Here is a 13,733-nt window from a genome sequence, read left to right as displayed (position 1 = left end):
TGGGAAGTGGGGGTCCTCATAAGTTTTCCCATCATCCAAGGTAACCAAAGATATTGCGGGCTGGGCTACCTCCTCTTCTAGAACTCGCCACCCACAAACAGAAGCAATTGATCTTGTCTGTACATTCCCAACAGTCAGTTGTTAATTGTCCAATATCATAACAGTATATCAGTCTCTATGCACAAGTAATATATTACTACTCTTTAGGCAATAAGTCAGTACAGAAAGAAATCATGGTTCTAGTGTGACTCATGAGCTTCAAAATGCTTTGTCCAATGTCTCCATCTGCTGGCAGCAGAGGAAAACCACTCAAGACATTAGCTTCCTGGGGAGGCTTCAGACTTAACCAGTAACTTGTGTTATTCAACTACCATTCTTTTTCTGTTTAACTACCATTTTTCCCCACTCACGTCATTTGAGTAAGTTCATTACTGGTAAATATAGTTCCTGATACTGTGTAATAAATTATATTTGATCTGGGAGGAAAATGAAGTCAGTTTTCACATTACATAAAGAAAACAATATAACATGTCACAAAAAGAGTACAGTTGCTTTCACACTTTGTTAGACAAGGCTAATGTCTTTTTTTTCCCTTGGAAATTCTATTTGTTATCCAATTCTGTCACCTCATGCTTCTAATTCTGCCATGGGTACAGCGACTGTTTTGTCCCCTGTATTTCCCTTGTCACTCTCCCTACTCCTACGTCTTTGCACTCTTCCCAGGGCCTACAGGTACTCTGCTGCTGCTGCTGCCCCTGAAACTGTAAGCACACTTGCTTTATTCCCGGCTTTTTATACTTTCTTCCAAACTTTCATTCTCACGGGGGAGACGTTTTATGGAATTTTTGATAAAATAGAAATGAAAACTTATGGAAAGCTGTCATGATTGGATAATTAAAGTTACTGTCTAGAAATGCGAATGGAGAGTTCCCCCAGTATACTAGGACCTAGTAAGTATTTTAGAACTTTTAAGGCTTATACACCTCTCAATGATAAATCTCAACACATTATGAGCAGAAGAAACATTTCTCAGCAAAATAGAGGCAACGTAGAGTAAGGCCATGGCTAGCATCATCCTCAAGGAAGGAAGCTGGAGCATCTCCTCTAAACATTATCTGGCAAGCACATCAGGAGCTAGAATTGGACAAGCATGCTGAATATCATCACTCGCTTCTATTGAACATGAAACTAGGGATCCAATTGAGAATAATTAGTCAAGAGACTGAATCAAAAGCCACTGGCATGAGAAATGGCCAAGAAAAGGAATTTTAAGGGAACACTGTTTTTCACAACTAGTTTAAATGAAATTGCAAGCCACACGTTGGCTACTATGGTGACTTTCTCTGAAATCCACAGAGGAATCAGTCACTGGTAGCCCATTCTGTATGAGCCCAGCACAACAAAACACATTTGAGGGTCTAAATAACATCGTTATGCCATTCAGTGTTAGTTTGACTTCTATATTCACTGTCAACACCCCAGCCAAGGTTCTCATTTGTAGGAACCAGGCCCGACTGGGCTGCCTCCCTGTCTTGCTGTTTCATGTCCTGTTTCTAGCAGCTTCCGTGTCTGTGTTTATGTTGGTTAGCTAGTCATGTTTACTGCTATGAGAATGCACCTCTCCCCTCCTCGGAAATTTTCCTCCTGTGTGCAATCACCTCTTAAGAGATTTCACCTGCGAGTGGCATGCCTGTCTTGCTGCCTATAAGAAGGCTCTTTGAACACTGAATAAAGGTTGTTGAAACCGCTGTTGCTGCTGCTGCCGCTGCCGCCGCTCTCTTAGCATGAAGGACCAGCTGTGTGTGTGTGTGTGTGTGTGTGTGTGTGTGTGTGTGTGTGTTAAATCTGCAGTCCCTCGCCCTTGACTCGGTACCGAGGTGGAGTGGATGCCACACTCATTTCCTCACAGTTGGGTTACAGCACAACGTTCCTATTTTCAATGTATCGTACATAATGTTCACAAATCAATCTCTGTTATACTGAGTATGAGTATGGATGGTACTAATTGAAGATATTTAATCTGTTCCTATTTCAAAGAGGGTTAATCCAGGCTGATTATGGTGGTACTATTCACTTATAAACTAACTTCAGCTAGCCTTACCATTTCAGTCATCCACAACTCCCCCATTGAAGCCAGTGGTCTCGGTGGGTCCTGCTACCCTGTATGCCTCTCTGTGTCTGCACTTTGGCTGTGCTATATCACCAGTACCTTGTCGCTCTTGACACCTTTCCCACTGTCGATCCAAGCCTTGTCAGTAATTTGAGTACACCCTTTGGGGACTGTAATGAGGAGAAGCATGGTGTGCAGCCAGGACACGCTGCTTAAAAGGGCACTTTTCTATCACGAGAGAAGCTACTTGGAAGGCATGGCCAAAAGGATACTTATAGATCAATATCACGGAAAACAGACACTTCTCAGGTTGCACAAAAGTGGGAGAAACAAAACCTCCGAGATTTGCTCAAAAGAGACATTCAGTCAGGTGATCTGAGCAAACAAAAAGTCAAGAAACCAAGCTGAGAGTGAGTCAGGGAGTATGGCAGCATCTGTGCTTCAGAGTCCTGTTAAGTACTGTGATAACGTGTCCTCTACTACTGTCCTCTTCTTATAGTAGAGCACGCTTTGCAGGTTAGGGGGACATCAACTGTATGCCTTGTCTTTCTTGACTTGGTTCAACATAATGTGCTCCAGGACCTCCTCAGAATGGCTCAGCACATGGATGTTGTAGCTGCCTCTGACATCGCCATATCTGTATCCCTTGATTTGGCAATGTTCCAGGTGGTAGCCATATGAAGTATTTGTCTCATAGTTTTACTTTAACTCAGCCTCTATGCTTTTACTTAGCTATTTGTAGTTATGTCTAATGTGCCATTTTTGAGTTTGACATTAAAATGTTCTTCACTATACAGATTATAATATTTAATTATGTCAACCTCTGAATGTGACACAAAAAATATTTTCTTTGTAGGTATATAAACACTTGTAACATGAACATAAATTGTTGTGTTGCTCTATTTTTAATTTTTAATTTGGCCTAAAATATAAGATAGTATTGGGTTTTTGTTTTTGTTTTGTTTTGTTTTTGGTGGGGGAGGACAATTCCTGAAAATGTTCTTACTCCAAAAAGTCGTTTTAGAAAAAAATACTTATAGGATTCAATTAAAATACTGAATTATACTTAAGAAAATGATGTCCCTCAATTAAAATTATTCAGTGATAGGCTGAAGAGATGGATCAGTGGGTAAAAGCACTACCAATTCTTCCAGAGGACCCAGGTTCAATTCCGAGCATGCATTGGGTGGCTCATAATTGTCTGTAACTTTAATTCCAAGGGATCAGATGCCCATTTCTGATTTCCACAGGCACTAGACATGCACATGGTGATCAACGGAAACAAATAGAAGAACCAGAAATAAATCCATACACCTGTGGATACTTGATTTTTGACAAAGAATCCAAATCCATACAATGGAAAAAGATACCATATTCAATAAATGGTGCTGGTGTAACTGGATGGCTACATGTAGAAAAATGCAAATTGATCTATATTTACCTAAAGTCCAAGTGAATGAAAGACCTCAACATAAAACCAGACACACTAAATCTGTTAGAAGAAAAAGTGGGAAAGAGCCTTGAACTTATTGGCACAGGAGACACCAATAGCTTAGGCACTAAGGTCAACAATTAATAAATGGGACAGCATGAAGCTGAAAAGCTTCTGTAAGGCAAAGGACACTGTCAACAGAACAAAATGACAGCCTACAGACTAGGAGAGGATCTTCACCAACCCTACATCCAACAAAAGGTTATATATCTTTTAAACTTAAGAAATTAAACACCAACAAACCAAATAATCAAAGTAAAAATGGGGTACAGAGCTAAACAGAGAATTTTCAACAGAGAAATATCAAATTGGTGAGAAATACTTAAAGAAATGCTTAACTTCTTTAGTCATCAGGGGAATGCAAATGAAAATCACCCTGAGATTCCATCTTACACCTATCAGAATGAGTAATATCAAAAAGGCAAGCAAAGCACATGCTGGTGAAGATGTGGAGAAATAGGAACACTCCTCCATTGTAGATGGGAGTACAAACTTGTACAACCATTTTGGAAACCAGTCTGGTGCTATCTTAGAAAATTGGGAATACTACCTCAGGACCCAGCTATACTACTCCTGGGCATATACCCGAAAGATGTTCCAGCATGCAACAAGGACATCTGCTCAACTATGTTCATAGAAGCTTTATTCATAATATCCAGAGTCTGGAAAGAATCTAGATGTCCGTCAACCAAAGAATTGATAAAGAAACTGTGATACATTTACACAAGAAATCTTGAGATTTTCAGGCAGGTGAATGGAATTAGAAAAGATCATCTTAAGTGAGGTAACCCAGACCCAGAAAGACATGCATGGTATATGCTCACTTATAATGGATATTAGTCCAACATAGAAGTCCTCTGAGAAACTCCACCCAGTGAGGGTTTGGGACAGATACCAGGACTTGCAGCTGGATCTCGGGAGGCGATCTGAGAGTTCTATGGAAGAAAGGAGTATGGAAGGACCCAGGAGCCTACCATGGCCAGCAGATCTGCACTCAGGATGGCATGCACAAACTAATATACCAACCCAGGATAAAGCATGCAGGGTACCTGAACCCCATGTTCAGATGTAGCTGATGGACAGCTCATGCTCCATGTGTGTGGGGAAGGGAAGAAAGGGGACTTCCTTTGGTATGTACTCTGGTTCCTGCAGTTTGATCACTGCCCCTTGCCGAGGTGGGCTTGGTGGCACACAGAGGAAGGGGATGCAGGCTACCCTGATGAGACCTGATAGGCTGTGACCAAACAGTGATGGGGGGAGGAGACCACTCTCATCAGAGGTCTAGGGGAAAGGAATAGGGTGGAAGAGGAAGGGAGGGCGGGAACTGTAAGATAAGAGGGAGGGGATAACAATCAGAATGTAATGTGAATAAATTATAATAAAAATGAATAAAACAAGCTCTGTGAAGATAAGCTGCCTAGATACTTATCAGGTATCTCAAAAAATCTTAGAAATAAATATGCTTCATTTTTTAAAAATCTGAGTATGTTTGCAAGTCTACAACATATTTGCTAGCTGATTTTTACTCTAGAAGAAAATAAAAATACCTTAAGATAAAGAATGATAAAGTGAAAACTACATGTGGACACAGAATTTAGACTTTGTGTTTCTTGTGTTTACATAAGTTGTTTGCTTCTACTCTCCTAAAGAGTTCTGAAAACAAAACTTAGTCTGTAAAATTATTTCACTTACTCTGCCCTCACTAGTGAGACTTATATCTCTTGGGTATTCTTGGAAAAGGGGGAAATTTTTAAGTTACTGATAGAATTTAGCATTTTATAGACTATGCTTCTAAGATGTTATCCAGAACTGGGGGGAGAAATGCATATAATAAAGCTAAGAACATAATGTCAGGAAGACAGGAAATTTTGTCATTTAATTTTTCTACCCACACGTCTTAGTCAAAAAGTCAGGACTATTTTCTTACATATACAACAGAATCAATAAACAGTGGCCCTTATTTTTTACTCTCAACAGATACAAAGTCATGGATTTGTGCTCATCTCAAAGGCAAGGAGACTTCCTCACTGGAGGAACAAACATCACTATGTTGTAGCGCCATGCAAGTCAATGGATCATTATCACACTTACGGAGCTCAGGAGGAATATGGAGGCCACTTACCTATGAACACAGAAGATGACTGCTTGCCCTGGACACTGCCGTAAGAGCTAAACCGAATGCATATGTGCCTACTCCCCTGTGGCATACATTCTAGTCTTACACATGCTTAGTGAGTGCAGTGAGATATGCTTCCAAACCATTTAAATGCTAAAAGAATGAATGATTAAGTTGAATTTGACTAATGGTGTGTTCTCAGATGAGTATTATGAGAACAGGAAAGGGTTTGATTGAACTGGTCACTGGAGAAACACTTCATTAAAGGGATCGTATCCAATATAGATCAGACCAAAAAAGTCAGTGAAAGTATGGTCAATCTTCTCACATAGGCATGAGTATTATACTTGCTGTGAGAAAGAAGGCTGCTGTGAACAGTGAAAGACAACAGCAGAGGCAGGCTGGACTACATGAGCTTTGTGGTACACGACTAAGGCCATGCATTTTCTTCTAGGACTGTTGTCAAGTGGGATGAAATAATCCATCTATAATTCAGGCGATCACTCTGGGTACTAACTAGAGCAAAAATGGGGGCAGGTCTATAAGCAAGGATTGTAATCATGAAGCTTTTGCAATTGTCTAGACAAGAGAAGCTAAGGTTTGGACCAGGGTAGCAACTTAAGTAAGGAAGGGAGAAGAGAACAGTCGTTTTATATGATATGGTTGGTGTGCCAGAAGTATGCTCTTTAGTTGCTGTTTTATTTTGCATCCATGTGATTGCAGATCATCACCCACTTAGCAAGTGAGAACAAAGACATAAAACTAAACTCTAGAACTTACAGTACTCCAGGTGGCAGAGCCAGGAACCTGGTCACGATCTGCCTATGTCCTGTGACACTGACACAATACAACTGTCAGTTGTTACCTACCAAATACTATGCAATGGAGACTTACTAAAAATTAAGGGTTTTTTATAAGCATATTATTATTTTGAGTAATATATTTGACTAATCTTTAAATATGAAATAGTGATACTAGAAAATAGAACATTCAAATCTGCTTTGTGGAATACAGATAGCATCTCGTATATCCTCAAAACTTAAAGATGTAGCATATACAACTTTTCCAGCCAAATAGGGAAATGGAATAAAAGTGCTTACTTTTTTATTAATCATTATGTAAAGAAATATTTGGTATGTTCAGAAGTAATTTGAAAGGTATAAAAATAGGCATTTGGGGAAAATTGTCTCACAATAAAATATGTATGTACTATTAGCTCTGGTGGTATTCATTTATGTGTAGACAGAATCGCATGTCCATAAGGAACAGTCTTATGAAAATGCCTGAAAGAGTTTCACAGTTAGAAGGAACTGTAAAATTGTATAGCCCATACTGCCTTCTGTGCAGGGGTTGTAAGAAAGCCCTCAAGCGTTCTGTGATGAAGATGAATCAGCAAAACTCAGCCAACTGGAAATAACCTCCCTGACTCACTTCAACACAGTCTACCAGCTGGAGGACCAAGAAGACATGGTACCATTACAAGAGGGGATTTCTAGTTTACTTCTAAGCCTGCAGCAACCATCCCTTCAAATTTGACCTTCCATGGGATGCAGTGCTTGTTCTTTATAAGGTTGGTGCCGCTTTGCCAGTTACAGGGAAGAGCCTTATGTGCCTTACTATCCTTCACTGATGGTTACTTGGGTCAAACGTGATTGTGCCATGAAACACATTTCCGCACTCTGTTATGGATCTGTTCTTATCCATGCTTCAGGATGCTTCGCAAGCCCTGCCAGGAAAGCATCCTTCTCGAGTTTTCTTTATCTCATTAAGTTTCTTTGGGAAGTTGGTTTGGATAGTAAGGTTTAACTAGGCTAAAAGCTGACCTGCAGCTCCAGAAAAAAAAATCCCTTGCTGCCTGAAGGAGGAAATAACTTGAGATGTATGGCTCACAATCATCATGAAAATGCCTGTTTAAGGGATTAAAATGGGAAAAGATTACATTTAAAAAGTAGAACTAGAGACAATTAAAATATGTTTAAGTTCATTCTCACCATTTTTTTCTTTTTGAATGATTACACACACTCACAAACAGAAAATATATTCAAGGAAGTTACATGAGAAGAAGGTATTTAATGGCAAAAGCAGGATTATTTTAAAATTAGAATGTGTACTTCCATACCGCATTACCTCCTTCCATAATTTCTTGATAAATAATAAATATCAGCCCAAACACTAGCAATCAATACGCACTAAGTAAAAATGGCAAGTCATGTAATCAGGCGTTTCAAGGACATGGTGTGAACCCTTAACAAGACTAAATTCTCATAATTTTCTTGGAGCATTGATGTTGCTTAGTTATTAAAGATCATAAATAAATCGTTTCTTTAATGAACTTTGTCTTTTAAGCTTTACCTAAAAAAAGCAAACAAGTATCCTTTGTCACTGAAGATGCCAAATAAGATACATCAACAGAAATTAATAGGCAATAGGACCTGATGAGTTCTCCTGGAGAATATGTTCATGATGGAAGCTTGGCCGCGGTCCCTGAGATTGATCAGAACGCTGCACAAACCCTCAACTCTGCATAAGCTGCCCTCTTCCTTCTTTCTGGAATATTCCTTTCCTCCAAAGAGGACTAACTCCATGCTCCTGTATAATAGTACCTCCACCTCCATTTCTCTGTTCAAATTTCATTTTCCCAAAATCCCAGGCTTAGTCGTCCAAAGGGTGACCCAATCTCCTTCTTCAAACCGCAATCATTTTGTTCCTCTCACCCTGCATCTTCAATACGCAGTGCTGATATCGCCTGTTACTTAGATAAACTACCAAGAGCCCAAGTATTCCAAATGACTGAATCATATGCTTCTAGAACATAGACGTGGTTGCCTCTTAACAGACCATCCTTGCCTCTAGGTAGGAGGATGCACATTAGACAGCTTAGATCCAAGTTTAATCTCCAGCGTCCACATGGCAGCTCCAGTCCCAGGAAATGCAACATCTGTTTCTAGTCCTTGAGGGCACGGCAAGCATATGGCACGCACACATAAATGCAGGCAAAACACCCATACACACAAAAAAAGAACTGTAAAAAAATTAAATAAGATAATGTTCTTTGTTTAAAAAGGAAGTTACAAAGCTGATGGACAACACAGTAAGATACATTAAGACATGAGTTCAAATCTAAGAAACGACATAACGAAAGATAGGTTTCCTAGTTAGGGTTTTGCTGCTGTGAAGAGACACCATGACCATAGCAACTGCTTCGAAGGAAAACATTTAATTGGCAGTGGCTTACAGTTTCAGAGACTCATTTTGTTAGCATCATGGCCGGAAGCATGGTGGCATGCAGACAGACATGGTGCTGTGGAGGCAGGTGAGATTTCCTCATCTAGATCCGCAGGCAGCAGGAAGAGACTGAGAGTCATTATGCCTGGTTAGAGTTTCTCAGACCTCAAACCTCGCCGCATCCCAGTTAAACAACTCCTCCAACAAAGCCACATACCCCAATAGTGCCACTTTCTATTGGCCTATGAGGGCCATACTATTCAAATCAACACAATAGGCACGATGGTTCACACTTGTAAATTCTGTGCTTCGGAGGTGGAGACAGGCTAATCCCTGGGAATCGCTGGCCAGTCACCTTAGCATGTTTGTGAGCTCCAAATCAATGACAAATGATGTCTCAGGAAACAAGACAGAAGACACCAGAAGAAGGGCAGCCAGGGTTGATTTCTGGCCTCCACACATATGGGCATTCGTGCACATAAACCCACACCCATATGAGCAATGCACATATGCAAGCACATTTAACATATACATATACAATTTCATAGCTTAATGTTTTTGAACATTAGAGAACACTGTGTTTTACTATTATTTATTATATAAAACATAATTTATTAGGGCTCAAAGATTATACGTTAAACGACCGTTGTCTTAAAGATTAGCTTGCATCACTAAAGGAAGATTATGCATTTTAATGTGTTTTAAAAATACATTGTCTTTTAAAATGTTTGTTTTTTTAAAAAATTCATCTTTTTCATTATCTTACGTGTTAGGTGCATAGGACAATAACAAAACCAGGATTTCTTCAGTCTCTGGGTTCTATTACTGGTTAATATGTTATATACATTATCACTGAAATTAAGGGCAATTTTATAATACACAATTAAGTGTACTGACAGAATAGTTCCTTGTAGGTGCAAAATTGCTCACATTTGGAGTCTTTTTGCTAGTCTTGCAGAAAAAGCAATGCTTTCAAATCTTAAGATATTTGCAGCTGCTCATCTAGTTGGCAAATCACTTCTAAGATTACTATCCCCGAAATAAAAGGCATCTTGGGACTAATTGTTGCTCACAATAATGCCAGGGCATCACTTTGCTGAATATCTCTTCATCACCATTTCATGAGTCTGACCCCACCACTAAAATTATGAATGTCAATCAAAATTTCAAATCGTAGGCTTTAACCTCCCAGATTCTGTGCAGTACTTTTAATAGAATTTGGTAATCTCCATCCACATTTTCACTTCACATCCATTGGATTAGTAGCATTACACCATGTGACAAGGCAGACAAAACACACAAATGTCATGAAAGATACTATCTAGACTCTAACATCACAGAGATGTATGTAATCGAATTAGTAAGGGCTTTACATATGTCACACTGGTGGTGAGAACCCGAGTATCTAAGAGGCAGATAAATGAGGGTTTTGTAAAGAATTAAGTCCGTTCAAGTGAATATACATTATTACTAGCACTTTTTGGTCACTGCCCAATATTCTCACCATCTTTCTTTTCCACTTTATAAAAAAGTAAATAGTTGCAAGAGGTGACTGAAAGAGTGTAAAAGACACCAAGAGAACAAATGTCTCTAAATCAAAGGATCAAAGTACCTGTGAAATCACAGAGACTCAAGCAAGAAGCACGGGACTAGCACAGGTCTGGACCAGGTTATCTGTGTATAAGCTGTGGTTTCCAGATAAATATTTTTTATGAGATTCCTAGGTGTGTGAGTGACTGGGTCTGTGTTTTTCTTGTACCTTCTCTTGGGCTCTTTTCTTTCTTTGGACTTTCCTGTCCAACTTCGATGTGATAGTTTTTGTCTTATCTTATTTTAGTTTTAATATTTCGTAGAAACCTGTTCATTTTCTATGAGAGAGAAAGAGAGAAGGAGGAGGAGGGGAAGCAGGAGGTGGTGGAAGGGAGGGAAGGAGGGAGGGAGGGATGGATGGCAGAAATGGTGGGGTGGAACTGAGAGAAGCCAAAGGAAGGGAAACCATAACAGGATATATTAGTCTAGAAAAAAAAATCTGTTCTCAAAAGAAGAAAAAAATAAAACAATAAAAAACAAAGGGGCACAAAGAAAATGGGCCAACACACATGTTACCATATAGAAGATGATCAGAATTTTTGCTATATTAAATACATTTAAATAGCTTTTATAATCCATCTGTGCATACCAAAGAAACCTGGGTTGTTCATTTCAATCCCACTGAAATTTCATTTCTTTGATTCTATTCATAAGGATGTATTTGTTGGCCAAGGTTTAAAGCAGACTAGGTGTGTGACCTTAGACAAGCCACCTAATTTCTGCAGGACTTTTCTCTAAATGAAAAATTGGTGGATGGGACTGGGAAAGAGATCAGGCAAAAAGGGTAGACATCCTAGATGACCCAGGTCCTGCAATGGCACAGCCTTTGCTGTGTCTACATCCCCAGGACAGTGCTGGTCTTCAGCAGAGGGGGTGTGGCTGGTTTCCAGCTCACAGATCTCCATGTCAATATGCAAAGTTTGCTTGTGAGTCCTGAACTGTTCAAGACAGATTCAAAGTCACATGCTTTAATTTTGGACTCTGACCAAAAAATGATTTCACAGAAGCAAGGCTATAAGGCAAAGAGAAGGTAGCAAACTGAGATTTTGAAGAGACATACAACTCTTTCTCTTTTGTGTTTGATTTAAAGCATTATGAGATTAAATAAAAGGTAATACAATATGCTTCATAATCATTATAAGGGTATTATAGAAGTGAAACAATAAGCTGAATGTGATTGTTTGGAGGAACTAGAATGGTTCATAGGATTCAGAAACAAGTAATTAACTTAAAGAACGGTTTCATAAAGACACCATGAAGAATAAATTATTTCAATAATTTATAGGATATGTTTTTAAATGGACTGCCAATATTAAGCTTCTCGAAAGGAAGAACATTTAATTTTTATATAAAACCAAACAGAAATACGCATAAAACAGTCCTATTGGATCTGCTACCACAATTATATCACGTATATGTTTTTTAAAGATAAGCTTTCACCGTGTAGCCAGGCAGACCTAAGATGAGTACACTACCTGGCTAGCCTTAACTCTAGATTCTCCTGCCTCAATCTCCAAGTCGTGGGATTACAAGGATATGTTGCAAGACCCACAAGTGCTGCTCTTGGGACTCTTTTCCTCTTGTTCACTTGCTGTATGCACCTATAATATGATAGTTTAGTTTCACGTCCTCTTGTTGTTGCTGTTGTTTTTGAGACAGGGTTTCTCTGTGTAGCACTGGCTGTCCTTTGACTAACTTTGTAGACCAGGCTGGCCTCGAACTCACAGAGATCCGCCTGCCTCTGCCTCCCGAGTGCTAGGATTAAAGGCCCGCACCCACTTCTTTTTACTTACACTATAGTCAAGATGCCAGTGCTGAGGCAGCCATGCTGAGGCCATGAGGCAACACACAGGAGAATGAAAGCTCAGAGTACGACTCAGTGCTACAGGGATTGCTGAACATGTGTGCAGCTGAGTTTTACACCAAGCTCCCTAAGACCAAACAAGAGCAGATAGGAAGATGAAAGAATGGGCTGAGAATGGTCCAGAGGAGGAAAACTGAGCTCAAATCATTAGCTGTTTGCTGGGTTGACTCTGAAGTCCTACTTCCAGATAATTACATCACTGTGCAAGCCTCAAACTCCTTTGATTAAGCCAGTAAATACCATATTATATCTCACATGTGTCCAAACTCATGCTGCCTTGATCCAATAGAAGAATCTTTACTTTTAACATTATGAGACAGTTTGTAAACAAGAATCTCAAAAGTACCATTTGCATAGGTAATATTAAATTAACATATTAATAAATAATTTTATAGACAATTTAAAATTGCCCTCCAAAGAAGTCTAGTAAACAGTAATAGATTCTATTCCCCATACATGAATACATATTGTGAACTTGGCTCATCCCACTATTTATTCATCCAGTAAACATCTGGGGAAGTCCAGTAAGCACTGTCCTAATGACAGAGACACAAGTGTGAAAAATCATGGTTGCCAAGTACAAGAGGCTTAGTGTTTTTCAAAAGACGTAAAACAAAATATTTAAATGGTATGATGTATTTTCCAGATCCTTGCCTCCTATGTTGCATATTCTTGAGTCATTAATACTTCAAAATGTGGAGATGACTATTTCATAATTCGCATCAGCATCGTCTGTATCACTTAATATTCAGAATACAACTTAAGACATTGAAAATGTAACTCAACACTACACCGATATGCTCTTTATTGTTCTGGGGGAAGGAGGATCAGGAAATTTCTCATTCCATTTACTGTAGCACTTGCTTTTTCAAAATTATGCTACTGCAAGAAAAAAAAAAAGCAGACATGTAGTTACATTACAGTCTGTCAGGAGAGAGGGCAGGAGGGGAGTAAATCTCTGTAAATCCAGCCTGGGTTCTAATATAAAACAAACAAACCAACAACTGTTTACTCTGCTGTGGTAGCAAAATGCCAGGTGAACTTGGCGAAACCCATATTCCATTCACTTCCTTACCTGCACTAGCTTAGATACAACTAACTTCTTTTAATATATTTTTTTTTCTTACTCATTAACAGACAGAAGGAATTAGAGCACCATGTTCTTTCATAGGCCTACATTGTCTCATTTCCTCACCCTGGTCTTAATGTGGTAAATTAGTAGCAAACTTCTGCTAAGAACAGAACATTGTGATTGTTTGCAAATAGTGCATAGCTGCTTCTCTGTTTCCATCACCTCAAAAATTGTATCGTTTAGTCCACAACCCATATAAAATCA

General features: G+C 39.2%; 1 long non-coding RNA gene across 2 annotated transcripts in view; it reads right to left on the bottom strand.

Moving 5' to 3' along the window:
- LOC311606770 overlaps window positions 1-13,733 on the bottom strand; it is a 122,102-nt gene that overhangs the window by 107,570 nt on the left and 799 nt on the right. The gene's annotated exons all lie outside the window — the stretch shown is intronic.

This window comes from Acomys minous (assembly GCF_964271855.1).
Source record: "Acomys minous genome assembly, chromosome: 10".
Taxonomy (NCBI): domain Eukaryota; kingdom Metazoa; phylum Chordata; class Mammalia; order Rodentia; family Muridae; genus Acomys; species Acomys minous.
Note: the sequence above shows the minus strand (reverse complement) of the source record. Positions and strands in the feature narration are given on the sequence as shown.